This window comes from Oryzias latipes, chromosome 13 (assembly GCF_002234675.1).
Source record: "Oryzias latipes chromosome 13, ASM223467v1".
NCBI classification, from domain to species: domain Eukaryota; kingdom Metazoa; phylum Chordata; class Actinopteri; order Beloniformes; family Adrianichthyidae; genus Oryzias; species Oryzias latipes.
In genome coordinates this window covers 1,791,573-1,815,422 of record NC_019871.2, presented here as the reverse complement: position 1 = coordinate 1,815,422, position 23,850 = coordinate 1,791,573, and the positions used below count along the sequence as shown (strand labels likewise).

At 41.6% G+C, this 23,850-nt stretch overlaps 1 protein-coding gene across 2 annotated transcripts in view; it reads left to right on the top strand.

Moving 5' to 3' along the window:
• The window catches only part of LOC101172994 (leucine-rich repeat and fibronectin type III domain-containing protein 1-like protein), a 275,228-nt gene that overhangs the window by 176,840 nt on the left and 74,538 nt on the right, over positions 1-23,850 (top strand). For both annotated transcript variants that reach the window (XM_004075203.4, XM_023961321.1), the window contains one exon: positions 18,351-18,415. The gene's annotated coding sequence lies outside the window, so the exon portion shown is untranslated. The remainder of the gene's footprint in view (positions 1-18,350; positions 18,416-23,850) is intronic.

Sequence of the window (23,850 nt, the reverse complement as noted above, 5' to 3'; positions counted from 1 at the left end):
AAGCATCTTAAGTTTCTATTTTCTAACATGTTTTGAGAAAAATTCAGACACTGAAACTTTTCTATGAGCCAACATGTGATCAAACTCAAAACTGCACCAAAATGAAACGATTCTTAAGAAAGTAAAAGGATGCTTGTTTCAAGAAAAAATGTTATATATTTTGTCTGGCAAGAAAATAATCTGATCAAGAAAGTTTTTCACTATCTAAATAATCGAAGCTTGAGAAAACAAGTCTTGGTACCTAAAATATGATTCATAAAGTAAATTTTGATTTATGATGTGTTTCTAAGCAGCCTCGTTGTCTAAATAAGAAAATTCCTCTTGACATATATTTTTCTATGCAGCCACGTTACAAAACTGCATTTGTTTATTTCATGCTACCTTAATTCTCCCGGTCTTCAGCAACCACTTTACTGTGTTCATGTCAACGACTGAAAACTCCTGAATTCAGTTGGAATCCCAAAGTGACTGACTGTAAGGAGGAGCTGCTGCGTCTGCAAAGGTTACTCCCGGTTTCCTAACTTTCTCCACCGAGGCGTTGGATCCTCCGTGCGCGCACAGATGTTTTATTCAGCAGCTTGGATCTGCTTTCACTGTGGAGCCGAAATCTCTCCACTTGTTCTTACTGCGTAAAATTAAATGCAGTCGTGAGTTTTCTCACAGTTGGAGACTTTTTTTAACAATCCCGAAGAAGTTTAGACTTATGCAAATGTAAACAGAATAAATACATGAATAATGTTTTCTCAGGCAGAACAAACGCAGCAGATTCTTATTATTTTCAGTTAAAGTCTTGGTTGCAACACAAGAGAAATAAAGTTTGTAGTTTGGTGCTCCTAAAAAAATTATTTAGGTTAAACCTTTTTGTTGGTAACAAAGTTTCCATGAAGGTCTGAAAGTTTTAGAGCAGAAAAGGACAGTCGGCCTCCAGCTGGTCAGCAAAACATGGAAAGTTGTTGGAGTGGACGGTCTTTACCGTACAGAGGATCTTTGAACTGTTCAGAAGAGGAATCAGTCGAGGAAAAGCCAAAAGATAGAAGTTTTCAGTGTAATTTCTGTTCCAGTTTGTCCCTGTTCTCTGCCTGAACCTCAAATCAAAGCCTTCTAAGGTCAACGCTGTGATGCTGATCATAGCTTTTCATTTTAGAACAAATCTTTGCCTCATTTATGCTTCAACTTTGCTGCATCAGGGAAGGACCAAACCAGTAAAGCATCCGTTCCATCCCGTATGCTTGATTCTGAGAGACTATTGCTGAACATTTAGTTTTTTACTCCTGTAGTTAAACCCATTTCAAATACGTCCTTCATCATCTGCCCAGGCTTATCTATAAATCTGGCTGTGATGGTGCCGTTCCTCACAGGTCGATGTGCTTTAGATTGTCTGATGTGAACTCAAACCTCTTCATCAACAGACCCTCCCTTATCATCCATCCATCCAAACTCTTTATCTTCTTCCAGTCTAGTTTTATGGTTTGATTTAAAGCCAGATCTTCCAAAGCAGAGTCTCCCTCTGTGATTCATCACCTCTCCTCCGAGCCTTCCTCCATTGACCTCCCACCTCTGCCGCTGTGCCGTAAAGGCAACGGACTTCTGCCGACCGGCGCTGAAGGCGAAGTCCTTCTGACAGCACAGCTCTGGCGTCTTTGTTTTTTTTTTTTGTGTCGTTCGTTTGTTGTCAGGACTTAAAAATTGAAGAGATGTTTAACTGAGATGACAGAGTTAAACAGCAAACATCATTGTTTGTCTGAATGTTAGTTTTTGCCCTGAAATACACTTTTTGTTGAAAAGAAAAACCTTCTTACAGCTTAAGTAAGGGTTAACAGCCGATGATGTGTGCATTACCACTTTTTAACGCACGCCGTGGAAGCCTCCGCTGCACGTCGGACGGTTGCTTCCGCAAAGTGCGTTAAAAGTGATGATGGACACTTTGTTGGCCATTAACCCGCTTATACCATGGTCACTTAAAAATAAAATCAATATGAACCAGTTGTCATTCCTTAATTCTTGTTTTTTTTCCCAATTTAAATCGCTTTTTTCACAAAAAGCGGACTATTTGTTACGTGGTGCTGCGCCTGGTCACGTTACCCTGACAAGGCACCACACCACCACTGCAGTCAAGATTCGGCGATATAAAGCGATGTATACAGCACAGACCAAAGGTTTGAACACACCGTCACATTCATTTGAATGAGACAGTGTGTCCAAACCTTTGGTCTGTGCTGTATATGCTGATGATCTCGATGTGTTAAATAAAGCATCAGTTCAGAGAGAAAGTTCTCCTCTAACCGCTTGTTTTTGTCCAGATGCTGAAGCTAAAGGTTGTTTTAAAGAAGCTGGCACAGTGATGCAGAAGATTTAAGATAAGTGACCGGAACTTCTTTTTGGGGCGTGCGGTTATCACTTTTAACGCACACCCAGCAGCCAATCAGAATCGAGTATTCACCCGGACCGTGGTATAAGTTACGATAAATAATGATGCCTTATGATCTTGTATGTGCCATCTCTGGGGCTGTTGTCCTGGTTATCGTGTGAACTGTGTGGTACTGAGCATGTGAAGAATCAGATAAAGATTGTTTTTCCTTCAGCTTTTTCTTTGTGTTCTCGCCAAAACCTTTCTCCATTTGAAATCATAAGAAGACATTCTGACTGCAGCAGCGGATGGTTGATCTTCATGCTGACAGAGATCTCCATGATTTTTGTCATGCATCAGGTCAGCAACATTATAGCATTCATAAAAACTCAACGGTAGCTGAACTGAGCTTCAGCCTTCGTCCCGATGGTCCTTACAGGTGGATACAGGCCATCTGCCGGTCAAAAACGGTCCAACCTGCACAGGAATGCTGCGGCAACAAGTCATAGCGGACACTTCTACGTGACGTACGGGTGAGAGAGGGGGAAGTAGGTGAGACGTAGGCGTATCTTTATTTTGCAACCCCCAAATCCTTTTGACAGTACAACGATCAAAATAAGTGTGTGCTCCTTTCTGCAGCCAGACTGTGAGGAAATCCTAAAGTAAAGTACATAAAAGTACAGTAAAGTATACTACACTGCACACAGGTCAACGTTGATGGAATTCCCACGTTTCCAAGAGGAGCAGCAAAGGCAGACTCTGCTGAGTTCAGTCTTTGCTCCTTCTTTTTAGTTTTCCTCCCAGAACTGCAGCAGTATGTGTTACTGAAGGAAAGCAGCTTTGGACTAAAAATGATCAAACTAAAAACAGAAAAAGAGGAAACTCCAAATGTATCACCTTAAATCGGGAAAAAGGTTCTCGTGGAAAGACGGCATTTTTAAGAAGAAAGGGGTCAAATATGAGGCCAACACATCCTTCTGAGTGAGACTGACGTGGAAACTGGAAAGAAACACCACAGAGAAAATGGATAGATGTGAACCAAACAATAGCAGACGAGGTCACTTTGATATTCAGCTTGTAAACTGAAAAAGAGTCGGGTCTGTCGCCTCAGGGGCGTACATGCACTCAACCAAATCATCCACCTCATTGGTCATTCAAAACACTAGCAGCCGACCAAGAAATTACCCATCAGCCCTCGCAGTCACCCACAGCGCGCCGCAGACTTGCACCAAATAGACTTGTCTGAGCAGCTGACATGTCCCATTGGCTCTCCTGTGATTGGTGGGAGACATTGTGTGTTTGAAAACACTCGTTTTTAAAAACTTGACTTTTGCTTGGTCAGAAACCAAGAACCCGACACGCTGCGGTAGCTTTTTGACTCCAATCATTACTCGCTATGATTATGTTTTGCCAAAGAGTTTGTCCAAGCTCTTCTAAGAAAAAGAATTCCTTCTCTTCTGTCAGACAAAAAAGCAAATAAAACTGCTGTGCAGGTGTAGAAACGCCTTAACTGTGTTACATCCCATCATTTCATTTGGGAATAAAGCTGGAAAAACCATCAAGTCTTGGAGAGGCGGTTTAAGTTTCTGAAACAGGTGAATTTCCTTTCCCGAGGCGTTCCCACCTTCCCTGTCTTCCGAGGCTTTAACTCAATTTCAGGAAAATGACTTTTTGCGTCAGGCTCCGCCTCTGACTAAAGTTACTGCGGGTGTTGAGTTGGGCGCCGACGCTTACAGAAATCCACTCAGGGGCTTCACCGAGTGGATTACGGATCAAGAACAAACCATTCTGATGTGTGAGGGGGGGAACAGTGGGTTCAAAACTTCACAGCTACCCAACGACACGTTGTCCTGAATTGTACATTTAACACTGGTTGATGTTGGTTAAAATTTAACACTGAGTTAATAGGTTAGGATTAAAAATCTAATATATATAACCAACCACCTTTAATGGCTACAGAGTTTTTTTATTTTATCCAGCAGATTTTTTTTAAGTTAAATGTAGACGAACAGCATTGGAACCAAATAATTGTGATTTATTAAAAATAGTTCAATACAGAGATAGCTGCTTTCATAGCTTCTCTTCTGGTCACAAACTGTTTTCCTGCTGAGCTTCCCTCACAGTTTCGGCTGAACTCCAGTCTTTAGTCATTTTACGGTCAAAAAACAAAAGCCGGACTCTTCTGTGACAGTTTCTCAGACAAACACAAGTCTCTGTCTTTTCACTGAGCCTGAATATTTGCACCTTAACATATCAAACATGTTTCCCATCATCCCCTTCTGACACCATTGTCATGAGTGGACCAAGCAGGTGGGGAAAAAAAAACAGGCGAACCAAAGAAAACAGCCAACTTCCAACTGCTGCTGATCGGCAAATGCATTTGTTTGGCCATACAGAAACACGGGAAGGTCTTCTGAGGCCTTTTTCAAAACCTCTGCCTACAGGCAGGAACAGTCCCTTCAAAGTTCCCTGCAGCCAATCAGAATGGAGCGTTGGAAACGGAGCGCCTGCAGATGGTCATGAGAAATCAGTCTGAAAGAGGACGGGAAAAACAAAGAGGTGAAGAAAAAGAATAAAAAGATGACAATTTCTTTCAATTTCAACATTGAAACATAAACAGGAAGGATTTATTTAAAATGTATTAAACAAAAATTAAAAAAAATTAAAAATTTACATATTCTTAATTTTAAATAAACTTTAAATTTTGCACGTTTTTTTTAAACATTGGATTTTGTTCTGCGTCCTGATTGGCTGGTTTTGCAGCCTCAAGAAATCTATAATTTTTTGAGAACATAGCCCCACCATGAATGAGGTAAAATGTAAAACAGTATTCTGCTTTATTTGCTAGAAAAAGCAAATTCAGATCAATTTACAGCTGGCGATCCCACCTGGTATCCCCTTGACGCCTGTTGATGAAATACACATGAAACCACTTTAGCTCCAAAATGACCTTAATTTAGCATCTACTTGATGATGAAAACACAAGTTTTTTTGTTTTGTTTTTCATAGCTGGAAATAAATTCATGCATCAGGCAGAAATCCCAGTTTTTCAGTGGTTGTCATCAATCTCATCTTCATCTTATTTCTCATTTTGGGTTCATTTCTACTTTTTGTTGTTGTTCAGATCTGAATATGACTGTTGGTTCAGTCCAAAGCGCCTCACCTGGCCTGATGATAGCTGAACTCAAACTCAACTGTATTTATTTGTTTAGCGTCTTTCGTTCCACTTGAAAACACAAAGCGCTTTACAAAAAAGCAAATACACTTAGTCATTAAATATGAAGATTAATAAAAACAGAAAACACAGGATAATCACACACAGTTGGCACCCCTCCCTCACCACATTCCTCCCTCCACCCGCCCAGCTCCCCCAATATAACCCTAAACAAAAACGAAAGCACTGCAGCTTAAAGAAAGCCCGGCTGTGAGGATCAAAATAATGGGGGTCCATTCATTCCAAGGTTCAGCCCGACCACGGGGGGCATTGCCACAGCGCCCGCCCAACACAGCAGCTCAGGGCCCCCTCCACAGATTGGGACCCCAGCCGGCCTTATGGGAACGAGCACCGCTGCAACAGCACCCCCTACAGGCAAAGCCAGTAGTGCACCAGGACTATGGATCCCCGAGAGGAAACACTGGAGTAAGAAACATCAGAATGTCAATAATAATAAAATAATACAAATAAAATAAAGTCAGACACAAAAATAATGGCAATTCAAAAATAAAAATAATGAAATTATAAAAACAAAACCTTCAATTTCATGATTATAATAATAAAATGGGCAGTGTATAATGAATAAAATAATAATAATAGTCTAATAGGCTTACTAAGCCATGTGATGCAGTTACCACGGTAACCTGCTCCGGATGTCAATGACAGAATGTGACAGATGTGAGCTCTGCAGAAAAATAAAGTTGTTTTTTTTCACCAAGTCTTTCAGCAAACAAGCAAAATATTTAATGGAGACAGTGAGGCCAGAAGGTGTTTAAAAGTATTTGACACGTCCGTCCATCCGTCCATCCGTCATCCGTCCGTCCGTCCATCTGTCCATCATCATCCACCCATCCGTCCGTCCGTCCGTCAACCATCCATCTTGAATTCCTGCTTCGTCCTGAGGAGGGTCATGGGAGTCGGTCATGATGCATCCTTTGAGGTGAAATAGCAAAAGCATAAACTCTCCATTTTTGTGTTTTTTATGCGTCCAAACTTTGTGGAGTTCATCAGAACGTGTGGTGTTGGGAGTGGAGAGACTCCGAGGCTCAGAGCAGCCATGAGGCTGAAGGGACAGAAGAGGGGAGGATGGGGGGAGATGACAGACTCACCAGGGAGAGACACTCAGCTCTGACCATCTGCTAGGCTTCAGCCTTTGCCAACTCGTACACGCACAACAAACCTGCGTGCAGCTTTTTGCCATTTGGAGGCAGAAATGCAGGATGAATCCTAATATGTGTGTTTTATGTGTGCGTCCCTCCCTGCCAGCCCCCCCCCCCCCCCCCCCGGTGGTTTTATGCTTCCCTCTCAGCAGCCCCTCTCTCATTAACAGCTCCATCATCCATCGCTGCCTTCTGCCTCTTTTCCCTCAGAGCCTGGATTTACCTCCACCTCTGTGTTCATGTCTGTGGACATAGAGGTGGAGCACAGGCAGCTTCGTGTGGGAACGTCAATATGCAACCAAGACGGCTGTACAGAGAGAATTTTAAAAACACCTTTAGACCAGAACGTCCTGTGACTGAACACAGGACATTTGTCTTCTTTTGGAAAGATGTTGTCGTGAGCGTTTCAGAGTAAACAACTCTGTGTTTAAAAAGTCCTGCGTGACTCTGAGAGTCTTTTGGTTTCTTGAGAAGTTCAGACATCCTTCCTGCCGAAGACACAAACTCCTTCAACAACAATAGACACGGCGCCTCCAACTGACTGCAGGTTCTTCCAGAGCAACCGTCATTGATTTTGTTTTTTCTGTTTCCATCTTAATTCCACTCTGGAACAAACATTAACCTCACAAATGTCCAGAACCAGACCGGATCATTTTGAAGGTTTCTAAACAGCTGAAACATCCTGCAGGTCCTCTGAGGAAAACATAAAACACTTCACTGATTCTTTTATTCTTTTTTATTTATTTATACATATTTTTCTATTTATTTATTTAAGTGAGACAACAGAACAACAAAACAAGACAAAACAACAAACAATTAAAAAAACAGATCTGACAAACACAGACAACTACCGATACTAACACATAAAGTGTGTGTGTGTGTGTCTTAGTGTGAGTGTGTGTGTGTGTCTTAGTGTGAGTGTGTGTGTGATGTAAGGACAGCGAGAGAGAATTCCATCCCCAAGCTTGAACTAACCGTCACACATTGTGTCAACTATACATATTTATGGGGTAGATTATTAGAGAATCATATAGATAGACAGGAAAGGCTCGAGACATATATAATTATGCCTTCATTGTATTCTTGATACTGGAAAAACAGTAGCGGTCTCCCTCCTGAAGCCCTCTCTGTAAATAATCATTTTGTCATTGTTTCAAAAATAAATAAATGGATAAAACAAACAAAGTTGCACATAACCATCAGACAGACAACTGCAAATGAAGTGAATAGGACATTATAGAGAGAAAAAGGTGAGGACACACGACAGTCACATATTTGATTTTCAGATGAAACTTAGTGTTGGTCTAGGAACTCCATGAAGGCCGACCACACTGATAGTGGTTTGGTCGTGTCAGGGAGAGAAGGTAATAAACTGGCTGAAGAAATATATTCAAGAAAAAAATGTTTCCATAAATATAGATTTATGGTGTTCTTTGATTTCCAGCTCATGAAAATTGTTTTTTAGCTATTGTTATTGCTATAAGAGTGAATTCAATCTTAGACGGGTCAATATTCGAATGTGTTAATTGTGATAGGTCTCCTAAAAGACACAATGAGGGTGATAAAGGGATGAGGCAGGCCAAGAAGGTAGATAAGGTTTGGGTGATTTCTTCCCAAAATTCTTTTACGGGTGTGCAGTCCCAAGTTGCATGAATATATGTGTCCGGGGTATTTTGAGTGCAAAATGAGCAGATCTCTGAATCATATTGACATTTTCTCTCTTGTGTAGTGAATTCTATGGAGGGTTTAGTATTGTATTAGCTGTAAGTTAGTGTTTTTTGTCATAGTATAGATGTTCTTACATATTTGAACCCAGAACTCAGTGTTACCAGAAATAAAGAGATTGTTTTCCCATTTTGTTTTGGGAAGTGATAAAGATTCATCTGAAAATACGATTATTTTAAATATTTTTTTATCTTTCTTGAGGTTAAATCTGTTACTGCAGGTGGTAGATCTAGATTTATTGTAGTTACAGATATTTTAGCTTCTATTGAAGATTTAAGTTGTAGGTATTCTAAAAATTGACTCTTCCTGATGCCGTATTCTTGGATAAGAAAATTGTACTAGACCACTGGAATTAAAAATATGTTTGAGATGTGTAATCCCCTTTGTAGCCCAGAATTGTAGATTGATTGGCTTTTTATTGCTTAAAAAAACTGATTCTTTTTTTCTGACATCTGCTGCTGTCTTTGCTGATGGGAGGAGACCTGAAGCTTCTCTTCTCCTTTCTAATCAGACATTTCATCAAGTTCTCAAGAAATTACCTGGTTCATATAAAGTTGTTGGAACCATTTGGTGCTAAATAATCCATTGAATCAGAGGCACTTTGCCAGCAAAAAAGTGCTAGGCAACAATCTAAATGTTTAATCCTAGTTATTCTAATACTTTTCTCTGATTAATTGCAAAATATAATTATATATTCAAAATAAAAATCATGGCCAGGTTTTAGTCCAGGTTTTTAGTCTTTAATCAATACTAACGCCGCCATGTTGGAATCAGATGACATCAGTGGTCGAATAGTCTGAATTATCCACTTTTACCAATCAATAAGAGCTTGTTAAAAGGCCACACCCCTACCACTTGAAAGCGGGCTACACAAAATCTGTCGAACTGTTGTTCGAGTGGGGGCCAGTAGGCTCCACCTACTTTTACTGAGGCATCTGATTGGTCAGCTTATAACTTGAATACATTGAACAACAGAAAAAAAAAATAAACACCAAAAATGAGGTTTATCAAGAAGATGTTAACAAAAGGTATCAGATCAAAAAGGGTTCTTCTGACCAATAGAACGACGGAGTAACAGCTGTTTATTTCTCTATAGAAGTCTGTGGGATTTTACTTTCTTGGAGGCCGCCGGTACTTCCTGTTTGGAACATCGGGTGGAAGGGGTCACTTGGTACAGTTCTCACAGTTAATGGTTGAGACCTTCGTTAAGGACAAACCCAGCCTGGAAAAAGTTCCTGTGCTGACCCTAGACCTGAAAACCCCTAAGTAAAGATCTGACCAGTCCTTGTGAAGGATCCTCTGTAACCAACCACCCCTGGTCCTGTAAAGCTGCCAAAACTGGAGGCCATTATCTCTGTTTGGAACGTTGTTTGTGAGAATCTTCTCTGTAGTTGTTGTTATTAACACTTCAGACCTTTAGGCCTTGGTTCCACCGTGTGTGACGGCAGCAACAGCACGTGTACACCAGCATCAGTACAGCTGACAACACAAAGGATCAGCACCTTAATCAGAACTCTGAATAGAACTGTAATGAGTTTACTTCACAGAGGATTTTCTCTCATGTTTATTGAATTTTTCTATTCCTGACCCATCAGCTGTTTAACAAACAGATGACAAGGTGAGCATAGATCGGTGTATTCAACCGACAATTCCATCCATTTTCTCACAGAAGCCTTTTTATCAGGCTTCTGCTCCGTCCATCAATTTCTCCGTTTCTCTCTCATCCATTTATCCCACAATGCAATTGTTCGTTAATACATCAGACTGTCCATCTCTTCATCCATCCATCCATCCATTACTAGACTCATTTGTCTGTCTAATCAACTTCTGTCCATCCGTCAAGCGTTGTGTTCACACATCCATCTGTCCACCGAACCTTCTCTCTGTCCATTATCTCATCTGCCAGTTATGCAATGGTCCATTCATCAGTTCTCCGTTTGTTCATCAGACCATCAGACACCTTTTCTTCCGCCAGGTATCACTCGTTTTCCCATCTGTATCTTGTCAAACCAAGCAACCGGGTGTTTCCTGTTTTTGTGTTTCTCGTTATTTTCCTTTCCCTCACCCTTCACCTTTCAGTCAGATCTGTCTGCTGCATTGCTGTTTTTAACACCAGGCAGGCCTTTCTGTTCCGTCCCCGTTCTGCCTTCGTCCTGACAGAAGATGTCAGTCAATCCGATTCCTTTTCTGCAGCAAAACTGAAGGAAAGTCCCTCCCGGCATTTTACTGTACATCTGAGCCACCTGCTGTTATCCAAGAGTACGGGATAGATAATAAGTATGGGGTAACGCCAGATGAGGTGTCCACTATCCATTCTTTTTATGGACGATAAAGAGGCGTGAACCTTCCAACAAAAAGAGAAGGACGGTGATTCCACAAAGTCCAAAGTCTGATCAAAGATGCCTGAAAGAACACTATACCATTTATACCATTGTCACTTCTAAATACCTAAGTTTGCTCGGTGTAGGACTGCCACTCAGAAAACCCTGAGTTTGATCCCCGGGCGTGCAATGAGCTGCCTATCTGGGTGTATCTAGATGTCCCTGTGCCTATCAAAATACAGGATTGTGTGTAAAAACCTTTTGCCAAACCGCCTGTGCAGATCAGTGAAAGCTGATTCACTGTGGCGACCCTTAACAACATACGAAGGTCACTTAGGAGGGAATATTAAATAGAACATTAGTACCTCATTCTTCTAATTTTTAAATCGTTTTTCATAAGAAGCTAACTTTTTGATAAGACATTTGACCTGTTGTCATGGTAACAGCTACATAGCCTGCACCGACCTCACTCTGCTGCAGCTGGTGAGGATTAACCGGTAGTATGTATTGTTGACCCCTGACCCTTTACAGGCCACAGATCGGTTTAATGTCAGACAATACTTTCACATACTGGTCCAAACGGTGTCTCATTAGTGTCGAATATTTTTAAGTTTGCGGTTTTTGAGGAATTTAGTTTAAAAATGTCTGAAAATATCAGTGGATTTTGTTGTTGAAGAAGTTATTGATTTGTAGAAGTTGTTTCTGATTTGTAACAATTCAATAAAGACAACATTACAGTTTTCCCCCCATAGAGTGCCATTATAACACAGAACTCAATCTTATTATCTTTCAGGACGAAAATATTTATGATATATATTTTTGTTTTCCATAAATCCTGAATGATTCTGTATTATTTTTTCGCACAGAAGAACATTTTCTGTGCTAATTGACAGCTGTGCGCCCTTTGTCCCATTGCAGTAGGAAATTCTTAAACGTCACATTTACAAGTTTCCACAAATCAAAAGCATCATTTGATTGAATCTTCATTCTCTATAAAATGTTTGAGGCTGGTTTAAACTTAGACTTTGTGATGAAGATCTTCCTTTTATCGTCAATGTGGAGACTAACAACCAGACGCTATCTTTAGCTGCATCCGACTTTCAAGGTGTGACGGATAAAAACTGTTTCAATAAATCCAGATGTCGAGGAAGACTCCTGGTCCTCTTTGAAGGTTCTTCTTCAGTTTCCTAATTGGCTGTTTTCTCCCCAAAAAAGCATTCCAAAACATATTTTTTCTTTTTTTTTGTTGCAGTCTTTTAAGCTTAGGGCTTTTAACTTGGCAGCTGCTTTACGTCACGTGACCACGGCAAACGACTTGACCATAGACGGATTTGACATGCATCAAGAGTGAGTCATGGATGGATGTGGTGAACAGAATCTGGTAGTTTTCCAAAAAAAAACTTTAATTCAACACATAGATCTGTTAAATATCATGTCAAGTGATCCAAAGCATCATCTAAGAGGGGAAGTTCACCCCTTACCGCTTTTTTCTGTCCAGACGATGAAGATAAAGTTTGTTTCCAAGAAACAAAGTCCATAAGTAGTTTCCTAGGTCGGTGTTATTGAAGGGACATCCACCAATAACTATTTCTTTTCTACGTTTGTGAAAAACTGTGGAATAACGTCTGTCCACCGATGTTCCAAGTTTCGGTTGTTCTGCTTCCCTGCTGGCGTTCAGTCCAGCGCCAAAACATGGAACGTGCAGGCGAATGCACTGGAACTTCTATTTTAGCTTTAATGGATACCCTGCAGCCAATCAGAGGCGAGTTTTCACCTGGACAGGGTATGAGAACAATGTGGCTTTGACAGGTGAATTATTGGAAGAGCATGTCGTTAAACTTCATCTGTTTACAGCAGTAATATTTCTTACTTATCCTGTTTTCATCTGGCTGCCATGTGGACCAGTTAGGAGTAACAGCAATAAGCTTCCCCGCCTGACACAACACAGAAAGAAGGTTCCACCTCTCACAAATTAACAATAAAAGGTAGTAGAGTTGAACAAAACATCTCATCAATCATATTCATTTAGCTCTCCAACAACATTTTATAGTTGGATCATTATTATATCATGTAAATGTTGATGGTTCTCATGACATCATAGATGCTGTTTGTTTAATGTGATGCTTTGAAAACTTTGAATAGTTTGAATCATTAGTTTTATGAAAAGAAGAGGCTGATGCAGACTCAGGATTTCATTAATTGAAAGTGTTTTTGCAGCGTTTGGTGCAGTGAAACCTGCTGGTTGTCTTTTCTTCTTCTCTTCATTCTCCCTGTCCGTCCTCTCGGGGATTACTGCTGAGGATTGAAGGTCATGGATGGACAGATCAGAAGGAGAAGGAGCAGACAGGAAGGAGAGAACGTGACAGAGGGAAAAGCCTCACCACTCAAAAGCCCCGTCTGGAAACTGTTTTGAAATGAAATCTGCTCAATCGAAGGATGAAGAGGAGGATGAAGGAAGGCAGGGAGAGGGCTAAATGCAGGCCTGATACCATCGTATGGATTCAGTTTTAAAACCGGCTCTTCCCAAATATACCTTTGGATCATTTACATCAGAATCTTCCCTCTCTGTAGAGGAAACCAGGAGGTAGACTGAACGTAGCTTTCAGCATCTGCCAGGAAAGAACGTCGTGTGAATTTAAATGTAGATCTGAACGCCGTCCTGAAATGAAACCCAGTCTGGAAAACCAACACTTACGGAAAATTGATTATTAGAAGAACAATGAAACTTAAAACAGAACGATGGAGAGATGAAGAGCAGCCGATTATACAGAAAAATCTGGTCTGAAAATGACGGAAGCAGTAAAAAAAAAAGAACAATAAAAGTGAAATGTGATAAAAGAAACAACTCAAATGTCAGTTTGACTTTCTTCTTATCAAAAGAGAAAAGAAAGCTCCGTAATGCTTTGACATTTAAGATTCAAATATCAACTCCAACATTTTCCATTAAAGACAAACTGAATCTATGTTTAGTTGAAACCCGAACATGAAGTTGAGCTTTTTTCCTAACGTGTTTGTTTGACTCGCTGCATCACCTGCACTCTGTTGCTCAAAGAAATCTCCTTTTGGTTTGAAAAGAAAGAAGCTTTAATTGTCCTTTACAAACTATTCCTCTTCGGAAACGCTTTTGTTCTTTGTCTTTGTCAAGAACAAAGATTTTTACACAGTTCCTACTTCTGTTTTATGTTTTCTGACAGTTATTTTGGGTGAGTGGAGTAATTTGTACAAAACTTTACAAAAAGAGACCACAAAAAAAAGCTTTTAAGAAAAAAAAAACGCTTTTCAATTCTATTTTTACAGAATCGTGTTTACATATTTAAAATGTAAAGTATGTTACTTTGAGATTTTGAGATGCTGTTTCATCAACTGACAGTAAAGCAGTTGATGGAAGAAAATTCCGGTAACACTTTATATTAAGATTCCTTAACAAGCTTTGTTAACACATTAACAAGCATTATAAATTAATTTATAGGGTGTTAATAAGACATTTATTAGTACAATAAGTCTAATAAGGTTTATTAAATTACTTAGTTAACACATTTACAAGCATTATTATTAGGATGTTTTTAAGATGCAAATGATGCATTTACTGATATTATAGGTGCCTAACAAATGTGTCAGTGTTAATAAGCTTAATAAGATTTATTAACAACCTTTGTTAACAAATTAAGAAGTATTACTATTGTTTGGGGTTCTAGTAAGATATTTATTATTCCTTTATTTATTTTATTTATTTATTATTTATTTATTATTTATTTATTATTTATTTATTATTTATTTATTTATTTTATTTATTTATTTATTTATTATTCCTTTTTTAAGTCGTGAAGAAACGTCATCCTGGAGCAGAAGAGTTAAAGGTTAACACTGATCAATCCAGTGTGAATCCCGTTCAAACTGAACGAAACGAAATTTGTGACTGCAGAGGCAGAGCGGTCGACCCCTGATCGGAAGATCGTAGGTTCAGGTCCCGCCCTGCCGGTGTCACAGTGCTCCTGGTGGTCATAAGTTAGCGGCAGTCTTCAGCAGCGAAGCCGCATTTAGTGTGTGTCTGTGTGTGTGTGTCTGTGGGGGTGTGTGTGTGTGTGTGTGTGTGTGTGTGTGTGTGTGAGTGCGGCGGATCGGGACCGTGAGTGTAGAACACTCTGGGTCTCCAAGGAAGGTGGTAAAGTGCTATAGAAGTATACGCCATTTACCAACGGTCCTAAACCTGTTGCTGCTGCCACCTGTGGGAGGAGCTACCGGTTAAGAATTTTAACCTTGTCACCACATGGGAGAAACGGATGATGTTGATAGCACTGCAAACACTGCCCAAAAAGCGTTTCCGCTTCACGTAACATAGAAACTTGATACCCCTGATGCACGGTTCAGTGTGAACGGAACTTCACACTTTCCCTAATGTGGTTCATAGTTTGCTTTATGTTGTGCTTGAGTCATTTTTAGGTAGAAGGTTGACATGTATAGAGATCATCGGAACCGCTGCCGGGCTTTGGACTTCCTTTTATTTAACCGGGGTCAGAGTTTTGACTGGACAGACCAACCAGTCTTTAGGGTCAGCTTAATTTATGAATTGTGGGTAGAACCTTCCACTGCTTCTACATGCAGGTGTGTCTAAAGTGTCGGTGTGAACGTCTCTGTGAGACGGTCAGTCTGAGGGTTTTTGTTCTTCCAGGTTCACCCTCAGAGTCAGTAGTGCCTGTTTTAGTCTCCATAAGCGTCTTTCCCTCAGGATTACATGTCCTGCTGCCGGATGAGGAATATTTCATCTAAAGACAAGAAAACAGCTGGAACCACCGTCCTCCTCCCTGAAGGTCTGTTTCTGCGAGTCCAGAGCGTCATCAGAACAGAACACCAGAAAGTGTTGGTGTGACTTTGCTGACTGACCGGCCCCCCACCCCACAACCCCACCCCACTTATCTCCTCCCTCATCTTAATAGGATCTGAGCAGCGGCTGCATCCATCCCTGAAGGCCGCCTGCCTCTGAACCTCATTAACCAGACTCATTGGCCTCTGTGGTTTAAATGTGTTTTTTCTCCTGCAGCTGACACTTCACCGTCCCCGTCCTCCTCACTAATCGCTGACTCCCTCGCTGCGTGCCACCGCCGCCGTTAGCCAGCAGCGAGCGTGAAACGCAGGGGCTCTGCTTTTATTTGCACACAGCTGCCGGTTGTTGAAGACGATGGATGATGTCGGATTCAGATGTCAGATAGCGGGACGCGGCGAGGAGGATCAGAGCCGGGGATTTGAATAGATCTGGCTCCGCCGTGGTGGCGTTGATGTTTCCTGTGTTTCTAATCCGGTTGAGCTCAGCTGCGTTTTCCTCTGAGGAACCAAAGAGCTCTGATTCATCATCTGCGTGTAATTCACATGTTTGTATTTTATTCCAAACGGAAGCCGAGAGGACGAAAGAGTCGAGTAAGAACGCAGACGTGGAAGTGGCAGCCGGGGCAGATGGGATTTTATTCTGAGGGTTGGAGTCGTCATATTCTTAAAAACGATGTTTTAGAGCCGTCTTCTGTAAATGTGACATTCCTGAGGCTGCAGTGATCATGCCGCCCTTCCACAACGGCTGCATGTTTACATTTAAGGCACAGACTCATCAAGCATCAGTGTCACAGGTTCAGCTCCCGCCACGTGTGCTTGGATGAGAATGAACTCCGCTTTGCTCCTGGTGGTTCTAGATTGGTAGTGGCGTTTGGCAGCAGAGTGTGGATTGACTGTAATCCATTGTCAAGCATTTATCTGAGGATCATTGCATTCATGCATCGTCAGAACCCGCTGTGTTCATGTTGGGGTCACAATGAACAGGTCACCAGTCTGTCGCAGGGTCACACACTCACTGGCACACCATGGGGTACTCTAGAATCACCAATGAATCATGTTTCTGGACTGTGGGAATAAACCCACACATGAACGAGGGGAACATGCAAACTCCACCCAGCTGGGATTTGAACCTGAACGTTCTTGCTGTAAGGCGAGAGTGCCTTCCACTGCACCACTGTACAGTCTGAGGATGTAGTTGCAGCGAATGGATCAAGCAGATGTTTGCGAGCTCGATGATCTAAAAACCCAGATTTTCTCTGCTACAGTGTTTTGAAGAATCACTGGGAGGCGTTTTTTCTGACCCACACCATCGCGACATAAATCCCTTCAAGCATTTCATGAAGGACTTCCTGCGTGTCAGGAATTCACTGGGTCATTGTGTAACGTGAACACTGCACAATGACCTGCCGGTCTCGCTCACAAACTCCAGGGCCAGTCTGCTCTGGGTTTCATGATCTGTTCCTTCAAAATGAGCTCAACAAAGTCAAAAGTGCTTCCCTGGTGTTTGTGCAGCTCTCTGTCAAACCTGGAGGATTTATGCTGCAGCCTAAAACAGTGAGAGGACGACGGCGGCCACGATTATACTAAACTAGGAACCCACCTGAGCTGCAACACAGCGGTCAGAAAAGTTCTTTGTTTCAGAAGAAACAACAGTTTGGTTCGGTTGTGTCTGTCTGCCTGCAGGAGGAAAACGTCTGAGGTGATCGCTGTGGTACAGAACACAGAGCAGAACCAGAACCAGGCAGATCGGTGATAGATTAGATGATGGATATGCATTCAAACCAAACCTTTATTTAACCAGGAGGCTCTCTGGCCTTGAGGCTGCTGTCCTTCATCCGTTCATCTCTTTGTCCGTCTTACTTTGCTGGAATTAGGAGCTTACATAACACCTGCCACTCCATGAGAGATCAAGCCAACAGGGCTCCGCTGCTGGACTCTGACCCACATTTGAGTCACGGCCGTCCCTGTGGGGACTCCGTCGCCGTCATCATTTGTGTCGCTACTTCACGGGGCATCCGGCTGTCTTTGGACCCAGTCTCTGGGATGGTCTGTGTTTCTATGGCAACCAGTGAGCTTTGCTGGAAGGCCGGACAACTACCACTCGGAAGTGGGCTACACAAAATCTGTTGATCAAATGTTTGGGATCCTGCAGGCTCCACCTACTTTTACTGAGGCATCGGATTGGTCCGTTTATAACTTGAATAACTTGAACTACAGAAATAAAATAAAAAAGGATTATCATTTAATATCTTCTATAGACGTCTTTGGCCTCTTCAGTGTCTGGTTCTCCTCTGAGAGCGCCGTGTGTGACAGCGAACCAAACCAGAAAAAGGGGGCGGGGTCTAACGGACCATCCCAGTGTGTTCATGATGGTTACTGAACAATTTTTGTCTTCTGATTTCTGTGGGAGGCCCACATGAGAGAGTATTCAAAGATAACAGCATGGATTAAGTAGCACCCTTTGAAATCATGCAAACGTATAGAATCATTTTTTAGGCTCACATATAGAAGAGAAGAAGCAGACGCCTAATTAGGCCCTCTGGCTCAGGCCTAATTAAATGGCTGATCTGCCGGCCTCATGTGAACTGCAGAGTAATGGAGCAAACAAATTGCAGCTATGAGCAGGCTGTAAGCTCACTAATACATGCATTTTAACCTTAGCACTGCCAGCGGGATTTGAACCGTCTGCTTCTGTGATCACCACGTTTTCTGGGATCTCTGTGTTTCATGTTGACTAAATAGTCCGAACTCTTGTCTTCCAGGCGGTGCAGATCAGATCCAGCCAACGCTGATCCGGACCCCAGAGAGCGGAACCTTGAAAGATCAGGTAGGACCTTCCCTCCGGCGCGGGGCCTGAGCGTCCGTCTGCATCATGTGCCGCTTTCTTTAAATATCAGATTTGATGCCCCTCAGAAAAAAACCTGGGAAAGTCTTATGAAGCCTTCAGACACCTGAGTCTCCATGAGGCGAATGTGGAATCTTCCAGAAGTGAAATGGATCTTTAGATGAAGACATCTTCACAGGAGGACGGCTCAGTTCTGCGTCCGACCCGTTTGTTTTTACGAGCTGACCGTAGGTGTGAGGCGGATCACAGGTGGGCCTTGATGCTCCCGCTAGAACGGGGTTTGGGGGTCTGACTGGCACGTCCAGCTGGACACCAGAATGCTGCAGGTTTCTTTAGAACAAAGGAAGGTCCAGTGGTTCCTCAGAGACGTGGAAACCTGGTCTTCAGCGTCCATCCGCCTTTTGACGTGAATGAATCGTCTAAAACGCTCAGATTCTCTTAGAGAAAATAGTTTTCCTCCTCATTTATGTCGGCAGGTAAAGGATTTCCTGGTTTATCAGCGTCAGAACAAAACTCGGAATTGTCATTCAGAGCAGCTTGTTGTGGGTCAGTGTGTGTGCAGCACAGGGCTGTGGATAGAGACGGTTTCCGTGGGCGGCGTCCTCCGCTGCTGCTCTGCGTCAGCGGTGGAGCTTCAGAGGAGGGGCATACAGTAGATGTGTTGTTTTTTAACCAGGATGCTGTTTTTCAGCTGGATTCATGAGGTGGGGGAGATTCTGTGTTCAGAGGAAGTGTGGAAATAATAAACTGAAAGATCCGGCGGAGGTTTGAGCGTTTGGTGTAAACTGTTTCCATCATCCGGGTTTAGAGCGACTCGTCTGCGACTTCCAGGAATAACTCCGCCTCTCGTCGCTGCTCTGGCCTCATCACTTTTGTCAGAAACTGCACAGAACAGAGTCACTACATTTGTTTGAAGACAAGCGTTGGTGAAGAAGACCGCTGAGCTTCTGGATGTCATTTCACTGTTAGTGGATGAATTATTGAGCTGATAAACTCACTTTTGTTTTGTAAATTTCTGTCCTTTTAAGCAATAACAGCACCAAAAGACAAAATATACATGGATATTTATATATTATCTTGTTTGAAAACAGAATGAAGCTGCTTGATGCCCACTGAAATTAATAGTTCAACAGAACTTAATGCTTGTTAGGAGCTAAAACTTTAACAACAATTTTGCAAGTTTATTCCAAATATAATATAAATATAACTCTGCAAACATTTAACAATTTATTCCTAAACCAAACTTTCAGAGTGAAACTTACTTATTACTGTCTTTATTTAACTATTTTGAAGACAATTTTCCGCCTCATATGAACATATTTTTCTTAAATCCGTCTTCAATATTCATTTTAGGAGAATAAAAGTAAATACTATTGAACAAATGTATCATTTATTCCAAGAATTTCAGATATTTTTTTGCATTTGTTTGATTGCTTTCCTAGATTCACAGTTTTCTATGATTTTTCTTTGCAATATTAATCCTCTGCTGTTTGGCTTTTTGCCTCTTCTGCCAGTTTTAGTATCACTTACCTTTTGTTAGATATAGATCCCTGCAGCCGTTTTCTTTTAGCCGTAAAGTTTTCTTAAACAGAACTCGTTTGTCCGTTTTTCAGCGTAAAAGGAATCTTTTTGGTGCTAAAACGTTCTCTCTGCGTCACAGTAAGACGAACATGTTCATGAGAACTCCTGCAGATCCGTGTTTGTGTTGGAGAATCTGTTTCCTTCACTCCAGGGTTTCACTAAAAACTTCGAGGTGATTCTTCACCTGGAAACTTTAACTTTTTGATGAAACATTTGTTAACTTTGTGGGGGTGCACCACCAAGTTTGTTCAGTTGGTCTCATTAAACCAAATTATCTATACGTCTTTTTATCTACACCAAATGAGAGGAGGTGTTTCTTTCTTTTAAAAAGTGTTTTTTATTGTGGAAATTGAAATTAAGCAAATCAGAGGAAGACCTGGAGCCTTTTCTCAGCAGCAGCAGCAGCAGCTCCTTCTGCAGGGAGGTCACTGCACGATGCTCATCCCAGCGTCATCGGTTTCCTTTTTATGTCCTCTTTTTATGTCTTCTGCCTTTTTTTTTATTCTAGATTAAATGATGGAGGATTTGTGGCATCACAAAGGATATGCGGTTACAAGTTTTCTATGATGATGGCAACTTTGATATGAACAACAAACAAAAAAAGTCATTTTTTACTCTTAAAATTTTCCAACATTTAATTAAAAAAATGGAAGATGCCATCGCTGTTGTAAAATGTTGTTTCTGCAGATTAAAGACACAAACAAACGATTATTTTCTCAGATGTAAAGTTTATGTAGATGTGCGTGCAGGTTGGAGAACCTGTCATGGTTAACCAGCTGCTGGTTCATTAACCGCAACACGATCCGTCAGCGGAAACAAAAGAGCGGGAAAATTCCAGAACGTCAATCAGCTCAGAACGCGACAAAAGACGTCGACGGTTTCCAGTCAGCTGAGTGTGAAATCAGCTGCAGGTTCACAGAAGAAGAAAGAAAAAAGGCCGTGCAGGCAAAGAAGAAAGGCTGGAAAGGAGATGCTGCAACGTAAAACTATGAAAAAACAACAAACAGAAGTGATGCTTCTCAAGACATTTCAAGAGAAAGATTGAAATTCTGAAAAACGATAATGAAGAAGGTTCCAGGAAAACAGAAGTGGACATAAACTGTTACTCAAATCAAAGAGAGCTTTCAGCCAATAATTACTTCTGTTATGATTGGAATAATCTAAACATTAACCTGTGAATGAGTATGTTTAAGTTAACTTTAATTTTACATCAGTTACACAGCACCACATCTACGAACTAATATTTTCCATGAATGAGCTGGTTTTCAGTCAGCATATGTTCATTGTTCATGAGAATTGTCATCCAATTATGAAAGTACATGAACATATACAAATAAGTACACACATATTGTGGTATGTCTGTGTAGGTAAATATTTAATGAGACAGTTTAGCATTTTAGTGAGTCACCTACATGTTCCTCTGACATAACCAGGTGTTCTCAGGTGAACCAGCACTGGTCTGAACTCTGCAGCTTTTCAAAGCCAAGAGGCTGCAGGAAGTTGGACGAAGGACATTCAAAGAGGGTTTGTGTGTTTGTGGAGACGTTGGGACTCACAGCCAATGAAAGAGTAGCTGCTGTGATGCAGGGGCTTCCTGTTTCCCATCATCCCTCAGCAGGTGGAAACATATAGCAGGTGGAGGTCAAACCAGATAGAGATGTTTCTGTGTGGGTGATTACAGATACTCATCTCTATGTCCTACTTGTGCACACACACACACATTTATGCACTCACACACACCAAAACACACATGCACACACAGCCATGTGCGTGCATTTCAGCAAACGTGCACACACACTAATGCTAATGTGCATACACTAACGCAAACATGCACCCACACATACATGAACACGCCAGTGTAAACATGCACATACAGTCATGTAAATGTGCACACACATTAATGAAAACAAACATACACGCATTTCTGAAAACGTGCACACACACTGATGCAAACGGACGGCTGTTGCTGCTGCGGGACAGAATTACAATAAAAATATCAAGTTTTTGCCTTTTTTCAGTAATAAAAAACAAGCCGGACCTGAACTCTGACCTTTTGGCTCAGTGTTTCAAATTCTGGTTTGTAAAATCCAGGCGGTCGTCGTCTTTAGGAGCAGCAGAGACGCAGCCTTTCTCTTCGGTCCTCTCCTCATTTAAAGGAACACATTTATTTTATTTATTTTATTAGATTTCAGTGTCTCGTCCAAACATTTGCTTCCTCAGAACCAGCTTTGAAAGAGTGTTTTCTTCAGGGCAGAGTAAATATTCAGAGCTTTCTCTGTTTGGGTTGAGCCCACAGACAGAGGTGCTGTTTTGTCATGGGGTTGATGTGCCTGTCAGCCTGTGATTAATGGGGTGTGGGGTTCAATGCTGCGGGACTCCAGCTGTCCGGCGTCCCGACTCGCCGCTCCTTCGACCTTCCCGACTCAACGATACGTGCTCCTGCTTTTGTTCCTGCTGTGCGGCACAGATGTGCGTCCTTTTAGCATAAACTGTCCAACACACGTGCACACGCGTGCACACACGTGGGACATATGGTCAAACAGGTAAACAGACAATGGAAATTTCTGTGACATGATAGTGAATGACCTGCAGGAGGTTTCATCAGTCTGATGTGAGCTTAAAAAAGGACATTTTTAACCTCTTTTGAAGCATTTTTTCATATTTTTACTCAGACTTTATATAAATGGGTAAAATAACCTGACAGAAATCCACCAAGTAGTGTGAAACTGACGGAGGTTCTCTGCTGAGAAACTGATGTGGAGCTCTAGCCCCGACCTTCCAAAGCAACCAGGAGGTGTGGGATGCTGCAGTTTCCCTAACGACCACTGGGGGCTGGTTCCAGACTCATCCTAGTTTTCAGCTAGGCTAAGTTGATGACGCATCTATTTATAACAATGCTGAGGGAGGGGTGTCATTTTTTAAATAATCTGTTTTGATTTGTCAGAGTTCAGATTATTTCGTTTACAGGAGTGTAATTTTTGTTTTGATTGACAGGTGGCTGGACTTATATTTCAGCCTTTCAGGCTTAAATATGTTCCACCAACTTTTTTTTACAGTTTTTAAAATGTGCTATGAGTTGAGTAGACCAAAAAAAAAAAAAAAACAACAACTTCAAGATTTCTTTTTTTCAATGGGTGACATGTGAGATGATTTGTCCTTATGTAGTTCTAAGATCAAAGAGGTGGGGATGTTCTGAAAACTGTAGGCTAAAAACCCCCACAGTGATGTGAAAATCAGAGTTTTCCTCAAATTATTTTCCTGCTGTTGTTAGATCCTATTTTCACACATTTCAATTTAGTTTTTATTTTCGGAAAACACGAGGAAACGGTTTGTCAACATGTTTGAAGCTTAAGCCTTTTGTCCCAACAGGCCATTTGGGTGGATACGGGCTGTCTGTGGGCAAAAAAAAGGTCAAACCTGGTGAAACACAGGTGACCCACATGAAATATTAAGGTCGTAGACCGCTCAGTGACCCTGTAGAGTAGTCAGGATCCAGGCAGGGGATGGGGCAGGCGGCAGGCAAACAGGGTCAGGAGACAGAAGATCAGGTCCAGATGTAACGTTTGGTAATGAAGGCAGAGTGACACAAACAATACTTTGCAGTGTTTAAATAGACTGTGGTTGATTGAGTGAATGAGAGTCAGGTGTGTGGCATCCAGGAAGTGTGCACTGGGATTGCTGGGAGGTGTAGTCCATTCAGTACTCTGGAGGCTGCTCCCGCCAGTGACCAGGGGGTCAGACAGGGTTCTGTCTTCTGACAGGTGTGTCGTATAGATTTTTTATATCTTTAACTCCCTAAATCCTGTGGACTGTGCAAGGAGTGCACAGTTACACTG